The 16,595-nt window shown below is 34.7% G+C and overlaps 1 protein-coding gene across 6 annotated transcripts in view; it reads left to right on the plus strand.

Annotated features, from left to right (window-relative positions):
* The window catches only part of ARB2A (ARB2 cotranscriptional regulator A), a 530,196-nt gene that overhangs the window by 404,592 nt on the left and 109,009 nt on the right, over positions 1-16,595 (plus strand). The gene's annotated exons all lie outside the window — the stretch shown is intronic.

Consider the following 16,595-nt stretch of genomic DNA (forward strand, 5'->3'; position numbering starts at 1 on the left):
AGTAAAATTCAACAATGAATCTGTCCAATTCTAGTCTTTCTCTGCTGGAAGACTTTGTATTACTGCTTCAGTATCATTCATTGTTATTGATCTGCTTAGTTTGTATCCTCTTGGTTCAATTTTGGTGGGTCTTATATGTCTAGAAACTTGCCCATTTCTTCTAGATCTTGAGGTTATTGGCATATAGTTTAAGTATTCCCTAATAATCCTGTTGATTTTGGTGGTATCTGTTGTAATATCCCCTTTTTCATCTCTAATGGTACTTATTTGAATCTTCTTTCTCTTTAGCCAAGAATTTGTCAATTTTATCTTTTAAAAGAACCAACTCTTTGTTTTAATGATACTTAGTAACATCCTTTTAATGTCTACTTCATTTATGTCTGCCCTGGTCTTTGTTATTTCTTTCATTCTATTTATTTAGGGTTTAGTATGTTTTTGGTTTTCTAAGACTTTTAAATTCATCAAGTTATTTGAGGTCTCTCTCTCTCTCTCTCACTCACTTTGTGTCATAACTATAAACTTTCCTTTTAGTATTGCTTTTGCTATGTCACACAAGCTTTGTATGTTGTGTTTCTATTTTCATTTCATTCTAGGAAATTTTTAATTTCCCCCACTCTGATTTCTTCAAAACTCACTGTTTGTTCAGAAGTGTATTTTTCAATCTCCACATGTTGTTATAATTTTTATGGTTTATCTTGCTGTTGATTTCATTTCATTATGATGTGATGAGATACAAGAAATTATTTCATCTTTTTAAAATTTGTTAAGACTGCTTTATGGCATAGTATATGATCTATTTTTTAAAAAGTTCCATATACTGATGAAGTGTGTTCTGCAGCTCTTGAATGGAATAGTCAGTAGATATCCGTTAAACCCCTTTGATCTATAGTGTAATTTATCTCTGTTGTTTCTTTGTTGATTTCTTTTGCCTGGATAATCTATCTGTTGGTAAGAGTTGAGTATTGAAGTTACTCATTATTATATTGGAGCCTACCTCTCCCTTTGTATCCTATATTGTTTGTTTTTATAAAATTGAGTGCTCCATTGTTGAGTACTGAATATTTACAATCATTCTGTCTTCTTAAAGAATTGTTTCCTTTATCGGTATGCAGTGATTTTGTTTTTTCTAACTGATTTGGCTCAGTCTTTTTGTCAGACATTAGTATAGCTACTTCTGCTTTCTTTCAGATTCCATTTGCTTAGAATATCATGTTTTACTCTCTTACTCTTGGTCTTGTCTTTGCCGGTAAGGTAAATTTCTTGCAGGCAGCATATTGTTGGATCTTATTTTTAACACAGCCAGCCTGTCTGCATCTTTTAATTGGAGAATTAACATCATTCACATTTTATTATTGAAATGTGCTCGTTCCTATCATTTTGTTGTTTTTCTTTCTCTCGTTTTGACTATTTTATGTTTGTTATTTCCTCTCCAATTTATTTTAGAGCTTAATAGTTTTCTGTATTAGTAATGATTTTTTCCTAATTCTCATTTGCTTGTCTACTCTTCTGGTAAGATTTCTTTTTCCCATGCTCTCATGATTGTCATTCTTCTGCTTCTGGGTAGAGAATTCCCATTGGTTTACTAGTCATGAATTCCCTTAATTTGTTGTTATCATGGAAGGTCTTTACTTATACTCCAATTCTGAAGAATAACTTTGCTGGGCAAAGTAATCTAGGTTGGCAGTTATTTTCTTTCAGAATGGGAAATGTGTCATTTCATGTTTCCTGGCCTAATTTAGGGTTTCTATTGAGAAACCTGCTGTTATTTTGATGGCTTTGCCTTTATAAGTGACTTGGTGCTTCGTTCTTGCAGTTTTTAATATTCTTTCTTTTATCTGTTTTTTTTGCAGTTTAACTATAATGCAAAATGAAGGCATTCTTTTCTGGTCATGTCTGTTTGGGGTTCTAAATGCTGCTTTGTACCTGATTGCCAAAATTCAGGGAACTTTATGCTGTCTTTCTGCAGAATAGGTTTTATATTCTTTCAGTCTATAGGTCTTTTATCTATTTCAATTATGCATGTGTTTAGTCTTTTAATAGTGTCCCAGAGATCTTGTATATTCTGTTTATTCATTCTTTTTTTTTTCTTTTGTTTTCTCTATTACTGTCTGAATGTGATAATTTCCTAACCTTATCTTCAAGCCTTGATGTTTTTTCTTCTACACAATCTAGTCTATTGGTGAGGCTTTCACCTGAGTTTTTAATCTCACTTATTGAGCTTTGCATTTGCTTGATTTCTGTTTGGTTCTTTTTAAAAATCTCTATCTCTATATTGAATTTCTCATTCATATCCTGCATTTTTTCCATAAAACCCTTTATCTGTTTTAATTTGTATCCTCTTGGAATTCACTGAGCTTTTTAAAAATCATTCTTTTGAATTCTTCATCTAGTATTTCATTTACTTCAGTATCTTTGGAATCAGTCAATATAGATTGATTTATTTACTTTAGGTGTCATGTTGTCTTGTTTTTCATTTTTCTTGTGTTTCCATATTGACATTTGTGTACTTAAATGTGAGAACCTTCTTAATTAGCAACCTTTTCTTGATATCAGTTTATTTTGTAATGTTGAGTTTAATTACATTTGTACTTCATAGTATAGTTTCTCTGTGGCTTCTTTGGCTATGGTTAGACAGTTTTGATGTGATGTGTACTGTGTCAGAGCCTCAGGGACCTCATTTCTCTGTAAGACTAGCAAGAATAGGGTCCCTCTGGTAGTTCAAGCAGGCATGACATAGACAGTATGTGAGATACACCCTCTGTGGTTATTCCTCCAATCTTGTCAGCAATATGTGGGCTCATAGGATATAGGAATAATCTATGCTGAGGTCCCCCATAGATTCATTGTCCACACCATTGTGTTATTTCTCTCTACTGTTGCTATGGGTGGTGCATTTCCAGGAGCATGACTTCAGACTACCCCTTACCATGCCTACGTAGGACCAGGTCTATGGCTAGGGGCTCTTATCTAAACCATAGATCTTAACACAATAATTTAGATTTAATGGATATTTATAGAATATACCATCCAACAAAGAGCAAATACACTTTCTTCCTTATATTTTTTAAGATGAATATCTGTCAAGGTTCAAGTGGGGCTGTTTGTGACTATTGTGAGGTGCAGTTTCTCTGAGTTGGGCTGGAAGTAGAGCTCAGCAGCAGCACCCACATCCAAACTACTAAAGTGGCCGTGCTTGATCCCCAGCATCACATAGAAAGAAGGAATCTATTAAACAGCAACAAGCATATAAAGAAATAAAGTATAAAGAAAATAATAAAGTATAAAGAAATTAAATCAGCTATACTACCACTAACAACAGAAAACAAACAGGCAGAAAGTACATGTAATAAACAAAAAGGGAAAAAAATTAATAAAAAGTTAGATGCTAAAATGGAGAAGAAATAAAACAAACTAAATGGAAAATAACTTTTAAAAATTAAGAAAGCAATAAAGGGGGAAAATAGGAGGAAGATAAAAATGTGGGGGGAAAGGGAAAGAAAAAAAAAGTATTAAGAGAAAAAGAAAACATATATGTACACAAATATACACGAATACAAAGAACAGCAAAAACAAAAAAATCTTAATAAAAATAAAACTTTCCTCTCCACCAAGGTATTTTATGAACAGGCAAGAGTGGATGATCATAACCCATGCCAATCAGAACTTCTATCCATGCCTTCTTAAGCCGTATGCCCTTTGGAGGGAGTAAAGGGTAGGAGTTATTCACTCCCTTCTTCCTTTGTTGTGCTTGTCTGGCAATCAGCAGTAGTTGTTTATGGCCAGAACCATTGGAATACCTCTCAACCTCCCTGCACACCAAAATGACCTAGGCAAGAACTCTGCTCTTCAAGGAAAGATTTACTCTGCAATGAGTGCAACCTCACTCTAGGAGCAGGGCAGTCACCAACTTTGTAGTGTGTCACTAAGGTAGCATGGTGTGCACCAGTGCCTTTTTTTGCTGTACACTCCAAGTGCAGAGCTGACACTGGACACTGAAGCATGTCAAGGACTCTGACATATTTTATGCCATATTCTCTTCATTATAAGGAGATGCTTTGGAATTGCAATTATCTGTACTGGTGATGGTTGATGTTTGGCCCTAGGCAATCCATCACCTACTACTTGGTGTTCTGAGACAGCTCCTCTGCAAAAATCACACATAACTGCTAGTTACCCTGTTCTCCTATAACTGGCTTCTTGATCTGCTAGTTTTAAAAGGGAAGCATCCTCCAGTCCCTTACACATTGAAATCCAGGTTTTTACCACATAGAATTCTCAGTGGATTTGTGTTGAGAGGCTCTCTACAGGACCAAATGGATTCATGGGGCAGCTACTCCCTGAGTAATATTGCTTTGAGGCCCCAGAGACAGGAAAATGCAGGGACTTTTGACTTCTAGGGCAGTAAGGTCAGACAGGACCTTCTTAAGATGGCTCTACATTACAGCACCATGAAAGTATGCTGGGAAGTGGAGAGAACTTCTCCAGAGCTGGTTTGCTTTGTAAACCCAAATCTTGTCTGTTTAAAACGTTTTTCTTCATGTTTCCTGTGCTAGTGGTACTCATTAGAACTCTCCCTCATGCACCTCTACCTCTGGGCTCTGCTATGCTGCCATGTGCTGGGGCACTCCATTTTACCCTCTGTTCCACTATCCAAAGCCTCTGGGTTTCCCCAAGTCTTTGTATGTCCTCTATTGAACTTCACCATTCTCCCACAGTCATTCACTTCAATGTGTATCTATTTTGAGACTATCTCAAAGAAGCAGACAAATGTTGGGTACCTCTAATTCACCATCTTGAAGCTCTATCTAGAGGTATTTTCAATGGACAGGTTTTTTACTTTTATCCTATTTATTAAAGTCTTTGTTCCATAATTAATTTCAACTTTTATTTTTGTTAACAACTTTTTTCCTAGTTTTTTCTCTTTTCTTTCCATTCCCAATCCCCAATGATTTTTAGATGAGAACTTAGTTTATTTGCTCTTTTTTTTTTTTCTAGGTAGGTATAAGGAAAATTACTCTCTGAAGTCAACAATAGAAACCAGAGGAATCTACATCCTCTGAGCTCAAGTCCATGGCTAATTTTACTGTCACACATGATCAGGCATTACTAATACCTCCTTTTGGTTTTTTCTTTTAGAAACACTAAGCTTTTATGTGTGTGTATGTGTATGTGTGTGTTAGATAGATCTTAAATTTTGCCATTGTAAATATTTCATGTTTAAATTCAGCTTTGCAACTGAATTAGATTCTCAATATGCAACCAAAATCATTGCCATAGCTATAGGTTTGTCATTACAACCTTTATCATGTTGAGGAAGTTCCCTTATACTCTGCTGTTATTGAATGTTTTTATATGAAAGGGTGATGGTTTTCATCACTTTGCTCTGAAAAAATGAAAAATATATAAGAATGTATGATATCCTGTATCTATTTCCTAGGATTATAATAACTATCAATGCCATTACTTCCTTCCTCAGTGCTGCCACATCATTGCACCCACACCTAGGGGATCTAGGACCTTTGATGGAATAATCCTCATTCTCACAACATCCCTACCTAGGATAACATCCCTAGATTAGGTGATCTAATCAACCTAATCAGCATTCCTAGATTAGGTGACCCACCTCTAGGCAGTGGAACCAAGTTTTAAATCACATCTCCCATACTCCACGGCATGGAACAGCCCCAGTTACAGCTCAGCTTTCAGGAATGAGTGAAGTTCTTTAAAAACAAAAATTCAGGTTAATATTTATGAAGTCCTTCCATTCTTCTAACTCTTAAAATTTCAAAACACGCAGGCTGCATTGTTTTAGGTAGACAATGGATAGGTATACAGAATATATATATATATATATATATATATATATTCCTGTAAGATTAGATTGAGTACTCAGCTTTTTTACTAAAGAATTCAGAATCACATTGGAAATATGATAGCCACAAGCCAGGTGCAAATGAACAGTGTCCAATAGTTAGTGTCTCTTATGACCCTGCTTAAAATAGAGCCTCACACATGTGGAGAAGATTCATTTTTACACTGCAGCCTCTTTATCCTTGAGACTTTTATCATTGCTCAAGGAAACCTTCATCTCTGCTCATAATATTTCTTCTTTTTGTTGTTCGGGGTGGGGATAACTGAGGATTGAACCCAGGGGTTTTGTATTTTGTTGTTTTTTTGTTCGTTTTTTTCCCAAGATAGAGTCTCAGTGTGGTGCTTAGGACCTTGCTAAGTTGGACTGAGGCTGGCCTCAAATTTGCCATTCTCCTCACTCAGCCTCCTGAGTCACTAGGATTATAAACATGCACCATCACACCTGGCTATGCTCTTAATATTTATGTTTAAGAAAATTTATAAGCTAAGTATTGTGGCATATACCTGTGATCCTGGTTACTTGGAAGGCTGACTCAGGAGGATCAACTGAGTCTAGGAATTCTAGAACAACCCTAGCAACATAGCAAGGCCCTGTCTCAAAAATAAAAACAAAACAAAAAATAAAGAGAAGTAAAAATTTTTAGAAACACTCAGTTCTTCTGACTCCTGAACTAAATGCAATGACATGGAGTCTACAAGTTCATCTGTGGGGGAAGCTGAATTAGTGCCTGGTCTCTGCTCCACAATTTATAGAAGCCCAGAGAGACCATTTCCCTGCACACACAAACCACAAAGATCCAGTGTGACAAATCTATACTTCTTCAGTGTCTGAAGAGAGAGGACTGAGGACTCATGTAGGTTAGTGTAAGCAGAGACAAACCTTAATTGCTTAGCTTTAGATTCAACAGATGATTAATCACTTACTATTAGATTATTCCACTAAAAGTCACACAGCACCAACAAGATTCCTTCCTTTTCCTGGACAGCCCTTTTTGTAAAACTTCGGAAGGGAGATGTTTCAACAGAGATCAGGTAGAATTTAATGAGGATAACTGATTGTCCTATAAGTATTCAGCTCCTAAAAACTGAGTAGGCACTGACTCAGGCTGCTCCTTCAGTTCTTCTGTAGCCTCTGCAGATTTGAAGAAACTGTGATGGACTCTTAATATCAGGGAATAACACCAGTAGTCTATAGCACCTGCCTAGTCGCATCATTCACACATCTGTTCTACCTCTGCTTAGGCCAGTACTGACTGGCACGTGTCATTAATCAGGCTTTACATAATTTGAAGTGATATTCTTCATCCCTAGTCTTCTTGACTTGCTATGAGAAGAAAATACTAAGCCTTAGGAAAACCTTTATATAAAAGTGATTTAGAATTTTTCAGTATTTTTTCAGATCTTTTTCAGAGATTTTTGAAGATGTATACATATAAACTACCACACTCTTCATTTTCTTCTGTTTCAAAGATGCTACTGATACCTTTAATAAGAACAATTTCAGTACAAGTAGTTAGTAGAGGCAGATGTCAGCAACAGTACAAAGTCTTTGTATGTACCAGACACCCCAACCTTAATTTAAAAAATAAATTCCACTGAGTGCAGTGGCACATGCCTATAATCCCAGTGACTTGGGAGGCTGGGGCAGGAGGATCAAAAGTTCAAAACTAGCCTCAGCAACTTATCAAGACTCTGTCTCTAAATAAAATATAAAAAGTACTGGGGATGTTGCTCAGTGGTTGAAGGCTCCTGGGTTCAATCCCAGGCACCAAAAAATTGATTGATTAATTAATTAATTCCAACCACTTGTTTCAGTGGTCTTCATCATTCTGAAACTGTTTATCAGATGTTTCCATTTTCTTGTATTTCCTTTAGGAAAAAAAGTTTTTGTGTTTCTTTGTTGGTTTGTTGTTATTGTTTTTGTGGTAATGGGAATAGAATCTGTGGCCTCATGTGTGCTGCGTAAGTGTTCTACCACTGATCTAGACCCTCAGCCCAATCCTAACCTGAAAACCTTGAACCCCCTTTAGAGTGTAAACATTTGTATTTGTTCATTTTTTCTAAAGATGGTTGACAATCTTCATCAAAATTTCAAAGGGGACCATTAATCTTTTTAGATTTAGAATTTAAGAATCACCTTTCCTTTGGCTACCTTACTTTCAGTTTTCCCTTAACACTGCCTAATAGGTAATTCCTGGTTTTAAAAAAATCTGTATTTTCTGGATATTCCCAGCTCAGTATAGTATTAAGTTCCTGAATCATTTTTCATGTAACACTTTCAAGTTCAGAACAAATACTACATTGATTATTACCTTTCTTGTTCTTGTGCTTTTATCAATATTTAACACTTTAATTACATTCTTACCATAAACAATAATTTCTTCCTCTTCCCAGTTTGTTTTTATCTATTGTCTAAGAAAATATGAGATGTTTGAATCTATGTCCTTATTTCAGACCTTTTTTCCTTGAATCAGCATCTGTTTCTATAATTTCATATTTTTGAAATGAGTGATCTATATATCCTTATTTATTATACAAGTACTGTGTCACAGGGATTTTTCAGAATAGCCATTTTTTTACGGTTTTCTTCTAGAAATAGTCTTGCTTACTAAACAGTATTGGTTTTCTTGGCAAAATGTGTTCATGATGAATTCTTTTTGGAGTGAAAAATGGTATTGTCTATGTAGAACAATGTTTTTAAAGTGAAAACTACCATACCATTCCAATAAAATCCTAGTGTAATGTGACAAAGTGATTCTAAACTGAAAGAATAAAACTTAGGAAAATAGTTCAGGAAATTTTGAAGATAGAGTGAGGTGGCTTTGTCTTACCAGGTGTTATGAAAAAGTGAAAATGAGAATGGGAAAAATAGCAGAAACAAATATTTGGTACTTCACTTATTAGAATATGAATTGGTACAACCTTCAATGAAAGGCTACTAGATAATTCTTATGAGAAGCTTTTAAGATGAGTATTTCTTTTGGTCTATGATTTTGACCTCTAAGATATGAAAATTATACGTATTTGTGATAAAATTTGACAAGGGTGATCATTATGGTGTTTAAAAATTTTGACAACAAAATATTAGAAATAACCTAAGTGTTCAGCAAAGGATTAAGTAAATAAAATGTAATGCCATGTTACAGTTAAAACTATTACAAAACTGTACAGTTTTTGACAGATAGAAAGTTTAAACTAGATTGTTGAATGGGGCAAAACATCTTATTAAGCTTTATAACCCCAGGGTTGGGGTTGTGGTTCAGTGGTAGAGCACTTGACTAGCATGTGTTGAGGTACTGGGTTCAATTCTCAGCACTGCCTGTAAATAAATAAAATAAAAGTCCATTAAGGCTTTATGAAACTTAGGGTTTCAAAAAAAATTCATTCTTCTGTATCTCTAAACTAGCAATTTCTCATTACAAAGCAATATTTAAAAGACTAAATATATTTTTTTTCATTTTTAGTCACATTTGTAGTTTCTATAAAAGAAAGGCAGTTCTCTAACTGGAGGAGTACTGGAAAATATAAGAAAGACTGCTACAAATTAGAATTTTTTTTAGAATCTGATGCCTGTTAATGTTAAAGAGCTGTAGTGTAGCTCAGTAAGTGGAGACACCTGCCATATGTCTGTTTTCCTGCACAACATGGTAATTTACAATTACAATTAGTGTGTTTATATACCTCTGTACAGTTAACCCGTATTTAGAATATAATATAAACCCAAATCATTTTCACATTTCTGACTATTTTCCAGTTTTAAAAAGCATTTGAACATATCAAAGTCCTGATTTTAACACAGTAGAATCTTCTTTGCTTGTCATTTTTGGAGAAACCAAATGAATATAAATGAGATCTATGGATTTCTGAGCTGGAAGGCAAGGTCAGTCCCAGAGAGTACATCCCCAGCCAGCTGAAAGATGAACTGTCATGAAGTGAATCCAATCCCAATACCCAATAAAATCCTTAAAATAAAGCCTTAACATTATCATGTCTACATCAGTGAAGAAAAACATGACAGGAAGCTTTGGGAGAGACTGCATGGTTTGCCATCACAAGTCTATTGGGTAGCCACTCTACCTCTTCACTTTTAGCTAGGAACCTTGCTGTAAATTTTGCTAAAAATTCACAAAAGCAGAATTACTTTGCCCTTTAGCTTGGACTTCTTAAATTTTCTTTCTACAGTTTCCAACAAAATTACAAAATACAAACTATTTCACTTATTGCTATTGACTCTTCTACTGACTGCCTGTCGAAGACTGGTTGAAAAAGGAAAATTTGGAACTTCTGGGGAAATCACTACATTTCAAATTTGGTATTCCTTTCTAAAATTACATAGCTTGTATGTCATTTCTTCTTCAAAGGATCAACTAATTTTTTTACAATAAATGATGCCTGGTATAGACCCTCTTCTAGGACTATGGCCAGGGAAATATATATGATGCATTAAGTTGATTTTATTATTTTAGAATGGATGATAATGCTCCTGGAACAGGTTCAAAACATTATAAAGTAGTGTGAAATCTTTACATAAACCTTTTTAATTGAAAAAATTTGTTTTGTATACCACTGTATTCATTTTCTAGAACTGCCAAAGTACCACAGAGTTTGGATGGTTTCAAAAGCATAATGTGTTTTCTCACAGTTCTGAAGGTTGGAAGTCTGAGATCAAAGTGTGGGTAGGGTTAGTTCCTTCTGAGGGCAGTGAGGGAAGGATCTATTCCAGGCTCTTCTCCTGGACTTGTGGATGACCATCCTCTGTCCAGGTCTTCAAATTATCTTCTTCCTGAAAAATCTGTGTTCACATTTCCTTTTTTTATGAGGACACCATTCATATTGAATCAAGGCCCACCCTATTGACCTCATTTTAATTTAATTAACTTGGTATAGATCCTATCTCCAAATATAATCACCTTCTGAGGTACTGGAGATTAAGACTTCAACATATGAACTTTTGGGTAAACCTATTCAGCCCATAATACTATCTTAATGAAAATCTTAACTAAATTCAAATATTTATCAATATATTTATTCAACAAATAATTAATTGGATGTTCTGTGTAACAGAGAGTGTCCTCATTGCTAAGATGCAGTGGTGACCAAAAACAGGCTGAGCCTGACCCTCTAGAAGCTTGAAGTCTGGTGAGGCATCCAGACATCGAATAAACATACTTGCAATAAATATGCTATGATAGGAATAAGGTAAGGTATTGGAGGTTTTTATTTAGACTTATATGTATATTCCTCCTGCTATGTAAGTATTACTTCTGATAACATCAATTGGAAACAAATATTCTAAACCCTATTCTGAAAGTCCTGAAGGAAAAGTATTGTCCCATAGCTAAGACATAGTTTGAGAGAAAAGTATTTATTTTTGAACTCAAATCCCAGATCCGATAATCTACTTTCTCTGTTGCTTTGAATAAGTTACTTCTTTCAGCCTTGGTTTCTCATCTATAAAATGTATCTATTAATCTACAGGCTGAGAGTTGATTTAAGGATAAAATTCAATAATATAAAAAATCCCTACAACTTCTCTTTTCCATAATAAGTGCTCAATAATTTTTCTTCATTATCCTGCCATCATGCCTTGTCTGTGCTTTATTTATAGTCCATAAATCATTCTTTTACATGCTTAGGCACTTTCATGTAGAAGGTGCTTAACAATTGGTAACCAAAAGTGAGGAAATCATAGAACCAAAAAAAGTAGACCATTAGTCTCAATTGCCAGAAAACTTAGCACCTGATATTGGGAAATGACTTTGGGAATTCCAATAATTGGAATATAATTATAAAAGTTTATTTCCTTAGCTGTCAGATGAAAACTGTGTAACAGAACAAATGAGAAGGTTTTGATTTGAAGAATTTATATGAAACTTTTTGAGAAAACATAGAATTTTATAATTGAAAGGAGTGATCTTTGAGGTTATTTCTAGCTTATAAGAATTTTCTGAGTCCCTAAGAGTAAGAACAAAACAATGTACCACAGGTTGAATGTGGATGCTTTACAGAGTGTAAGTATGCACAGGGAAGGGTAACGCTGGTTCTCATACTGTGGTTTCCACATAACCTTTTCTTTCAGACCTCCTGCTTCTTTGTTGTCTCTCCCAAATACAAGCTCAATCCTGCCATTGTTTGTACTATTTCTTCATTGATTGTTGCTATAGTTTAGATCTGGAATAACTCCCATAAAGGCCCATTTATTAAAGGCTTGGTCCCCAGGTTGACCTATTAGAAGGTGGTGGAGCCTTTAAGAGGTGGTGCCTAGTAGGAGGTCTTCAGGTCATTGGAGGCATGCCCATGAAGGAATAGTTGGACCCTGGCCACTCCTTCTTTTCAGTCCTTACCATGAGGTAAGCAACATGCTTCCCATCAGATATACTGCCTCACCACAGGCCCAAAAGCATTGGGGTCACCTGATCATTGACTGAAACCTCCAAAACTGTAAACCAAAATAAACCTTTCCTCTTTGTAAGTTGATTGTCTCAGGCATCTGTTATGGTAACAGAAAACTGACTAGCACTATATCCACCCTCTCTAACTTTTCTAAAGCTTGCTATATAAGTTTGCTAGGGCCAGTGAACAAAGCACCACTAACTAGGTAGCTTATACAAAGGAAATCTATTGTCTTATTGTGAGACTGAAAGTCCAAGATCAAGGTGTGAGCAGGGTTTGTTCCTTGTGAGGACTGTAAAGAATGAATCTATTTCAGCCCTCTCTCCTTAGTTTATAGATAGCCATCTTCTATGTCTCTTTACATTGTCTTTCCTCTATGCACAACTGTGTCCATGTTTCCCCTTTCCATAAGAGTACCAGTCATATTGATATTCCTAATGACGGCCTACTCTAATGATGTAACTTGATTACCTCTGTAAAGACCCTGTCTACAAATAAGGTCACGTTCTAAGGTTCTAAAACTTAGGATTTCCAAAATTTGGGGAGACTCAATTCAACCCATATCACCTACCTCTTCTGATATAGAGAAAATATAAATATATGTTGGGGAATAGATGCAGAAAGGCAGGGAGTCTTATTTTTTCCTAAGAGATAATGTGATAGAAAGGAAAGAGCATTAACTGTAGATTCAAATAGTCCCAGGTCTGTAATCTGCCTCTGTGTCACCACTACAGGCCTATTCTCTCATGAAAATTTTAAGAAAAGTAAGAATTTTTCTCTCCCCATCAAGAACTTTGTGGGTTGAAGAATTACATTAGCTACTTATTTCTATTTTGGGAGCAAGACAGTTAAGTCCATAAGTGAGATTTGGAGGCATAATCCTAGAAAGAAAATTCGGTTATTTTGATAAAGATATGATTTTTAATTTCCCCAGAAAAATTTTTATGTGAACCTGTTAAGAAATTCCCATCACTTTTTGCCAAGCATTGTTAGCCACTAATTTCATCAAGCTAATGTAACAGGACAGTAAGTGATTCGCCTATAATTGGTTGTGATTGTTTTGTGGAAAGCAGAGCTGAAAGTGATTGTGTTATGAAAAGCAGAGAGCAAATATTTAGATAGTGATTATTTTCATAATAGTTTCATAAATGCTAAATCTAAGTAGATGCCAAGTAAATTTTAAAAATATATTAGCTTTAAATCATGGTTTCTATAATAATCAGCCATTAAATACATACAGATATTTTAAATGATCACCACATTTCAAACATTTTTTATGGCACTAGACTATTTGCTAAATATGTATTACCTTTGAGATTTAAACTAAAGAGAAGTGGGGAAAAACTTCACATCCAGGGATTGTGTTTTTTCTTACTTTCCTAAGAAGGCAATCATACTAACACCACAGGTAGAAAAGAATGTTTTGCTGCTTCCGTGTCCCATCATTAAAATAGTTAATCTATGGCTATAAATTTTTATCTTTGGGTCAAGAAATTTTAAGTAAAATGCTAACAAAAATGTAATGCTTTTCAATGTGAAGTGAAAGAATCTATCCTTCTTATTTGAGGTTCCAGAAATGGCACACTCCATAAAAAAACTATATCATTTTTATTTTTAAACTGAGTTTTTGCATTAGTCAGTAAACAATTTATTTGGTGAACATTCTCTGTGCACACATATATAACATGTGAACATTTAGGAAACAGAAGGTGCTTGAATTTGTGAGATTTAAATATTTTCTCACAGTTTATCCAATGATACTGCAGTTGAAATAAAATCACATATAAATGAAATACCACTTTCTACTAAAAGGAAAGTGTAGATTTGCAATCATTGTTTTAATGAGGACAGTAATGACTCCACTTACTTGTAGATCATCTTACAGATCTTTAGCATGTTTACCTCCATGTCCATTCTAAGACTCACTATATGAAACTCTGTTCTAATCATAAATATACATATATGTTATTATGTTAATCTGACTATGCATATTTTATATTGATAATTTTCTTACAAATGTTAAAATTTCAAAACTATATATAAGTAATGATTTGGTTTCACACTTGTTATTCATTTAAAAACATGCATGTATATATTATATTTATATCTTAAATACGTTATGCAAAATATAAGCTACATAGACCATTGATAATTTTATAGAACATGGCAAGCAAAATGGAAATACCCAGCATAACAGTTTTTGGCCATTTTCCAGACTTTCTCTGGCCCCCAAACCCATTCCTGCTCTTTCTCCAGGTTCTACCTTTTCACATTCTCATAAGTAATAACATTGTATTTCTGTACATCTTCCTTAGTGACCAGATATCTAAAAAGTACCTGTTAAGGGTTAGGTCCTTAAGATTCAGAATTAGATAAGAAGCCTATAACCAGATAGAGGAAAGGAGAAAATCAAGGATCACTTCTTCAAGTGACCACTGTTAGGAGGAAAGGGCAAAGGACCAGCATAGAGAAAGGAACAGATAACCTCAGCAAGGGATGTGTGGGAACATTCTTAAGGGCAAAGAACCACTCGAACTGAGACTTAAAGGATAACTAGGGGTTGTTAAGTGGAGGGAATGAGAAGACCAGAAGTCAGGAATGGGAGGAAAAGTGGAAGACAGTTGACTGAAAATCTAGACTGTGATTAGTTTCTGCCTCTCAGAGTTAAATCTAGCATTAAAAATCTTGACAGCCAAGCCTAAAGTTATATAGTTTCTAGTGCATAATTATGTGAAACTTCCAAAATGCATTAGGAGAAATATTTTAACATTAAATTGAAAGATTAATATACATACATGTATACACATATATATCTTAAGAAGATATTGAACAGCATAGTAGATAATTTCTTTAATTGTAATATTTTTCTTGATGTTGTTATTTAAGACCCAAAATCATTCTTCACATGGCCAGTTTTTATATTGACTTATGTCAGATAGACTAGGTCATATTACTAAGTTCTAAGGTTCCAAAGGCTTTTCTTTTAGGAACTAAAATAATTCAGTATGACTTGCAGCTTCCTGCTGGTTTACCTTGGCAGTACAAATCAGTGAATCCAGAGAAGTTCACGATTTAACAGATTCATTGCCCTGTTCTTCTCAAGAGTCAATTTTCACAACCAGGCTTTTGATAAAAAGCTGTTCATCAGTAAAAATATTATAATATCATAAAGAAGCCACTGGCAAGGGTTTGGTAATTGAAAAAAAAAAAAAATCAGGCACCAAAGACATTGACTTACATAGAAGCCTCGTTGCCTTTGTTTGCAAAAAAATGCATATCTGATTAGAAATCCTGCTACCCCTAATGGAAAATAGTTATGCTGTTTTTGTCCCATAGTTCATTATATGAGAGAATGCCTAGTGTGATGGCTAGAGATAGATGAGGTATCAATAAATTCACATACCAAACAGTTGACTTAAGTTGACTTAATTCATCTCTTTTATTTTCACATGAAATTAAAACATGATTGACACATTTCTATATATAGTCATTCTGAGAACCACTCAAGAAAAATCCTTTATGAGAACCTATTGAAAAGATTAGTCAAGGCATAAAGAACAAAGAAATTCTTCATAATATTTTTTCATGAAATGAGGAAACTGTACAGATCTTGGGTTATTATAAATAAGTCCAATATTAGTTCCATCTGTGAATATTGAAATGTCTTAAATCATATATCTATCCTTGCAAAACCTCCTAAAGTTAGTCTTTAATATCCATGTTGAATTTGAAGATTTATTTTCCCCCAAATAAGTATCAGAGGCCAACAATGAACACATTGTCTTGACATCATGCTTTATCTCTAAATACAAGAGACACATTTTAACATAAATGCTTTTCTTGTTTTTATTATCATGTATTTTTTTATTTTAATGAAAAATCATAAATTTACATAGGGCAATGTTGTTTGATTCATTGTTATTTTTCCTTCCCCCCTGACCCCTCCCACCCCTCTTTTCCCTCTATACAGTCCTTCCTTCCTCCATTCTTACCACCCTCCTTATCCCTAACCCTAAACCTAACCCTAACCCTAACCCCTACCCCTCCTACCCCCCATTATATGTCCTCATCTGCTTATCAGCGAGATCATTCGTCCTTTAGTTTTTTGAGATTGGCTTATCTCACTTAGCATGGTTTCCTCCAATTTCATCCATTTGCCTGCAAATACCCTAATTTTATCATTCTTCATGGCGGAGTAATATCCCATTGTATATATATGCCACAGTTTCTTTATCCATTCATCAACTGAAGGGCATCTAGGTTGGTTCCACAATCTGGCTATAGTGAATTGAGCAGCTATGAACATTGATGTGGCTATATCTCTGTAGTAT

The sequence above is a fragment of the Sciurus vulgaris genome, assembly GCF_902686455.1.
Source record: "Sciurus vulgaris genome assembly, chromosome: 6".
Classification (NCBI taxonomy): domain Eukaryota; kingdom Metazoa; phylum Chordata; class Mammalia; order Rodentia; family Sciuridae; genus Sciurus; species Sciurus vulgaris.